Genomic DNA, 981 nt, shown 5'->3' on the forward strand with positions numbered 1-981 from the left:
ATGGAGATGCTGCAGCAGTCACACCCTCCGTTGGGTATGGAGAGGGATATGCTGCAGCAGTCACACCCACCGTTGGGTACCTCGCTTGCTGGGGCAGAGAAGGCATCGGACCTCTTTCTGCAGGGGCCCCAGCATCTACAAGAAGGCAGGCCAGCTCTTCCACTTGACGTATTTCCATACTCCCCATTTACTCGTGGCCTGGGAAGCAGAAATGGGAACTGCAGAAGCTACCCCGCCCCACTTCCAGGTCTATTGTGCACAACTTACATGAAACCAGCACTGACCTTGGCCATCCATCTGACCCATCACCAGCCCCTATTTGGGACTTAATGCTGCCAAATGAGACAGTGCCCCCACAGGCTGGGAAAGGGCACTGGTCTTGAGCTCACAGCCTACTAAGAGTGAAACTCAATATCAGAATTGCAAAAATAAGATTCAAGATGCTTCAAGCAGAATTACTTTCCTACTAAAGAACCATAAAAGACAGACACCAAGGACAGGAACATAGGTGTGGGTAGGCTGTAAAGCTTATGCTCAAAATGCTAGAAAGTTCCAGCAAGAAGGAGGAGGAGGGGGGAGGGGGAGGAGGAAGAGGAAGAGGGGGAGGAGGGAGGGGGAAGAGGAGGAGGAAAGAAGCAAAAAGAAAGAGAAAAGAAGAAAAGAGGAAGACAAGGCTGGAGAGATAACTCAGCGATTAAGAGATTATCTTCTCATCAGGTTCAATTCCCAGCATACATAGCAGCTAACAACCTTCTGTTACTCCATTCTCAGGGGATCTAATACCCTCTTCTGACTTCCACAGGCACCAGGTACTCACGTGGTGCATAGACAAACACACAGGCAAAACCCTCATACACATAAAATAATAAATCTTTTTAAAAGAAAAGAAAAACAGACCGGTTTTTCATAATCCTAGTGACTAAAGTAAGAAATCCAGGCTGTATCACCCTGTGCAGGTGTTGGCAGGCTGTATCACCCTGT

This window comes from Grammomys surdaster, unplaced genomic scaffold (genome assembly GCF_004785775.1).
Source record: "Grammomys surdaster isolate TR1022 unplaced genomic scaffold, NIH_TR_1.0 219, whole genome shotgun sequence".
Classification (NCBI taxonomy): domain Eukaryota; kingdom Metazoa; phylum Chordata; class Mammalia; order Rodentia; family Muridae; genus Grammomys; species Grammomys surdaster.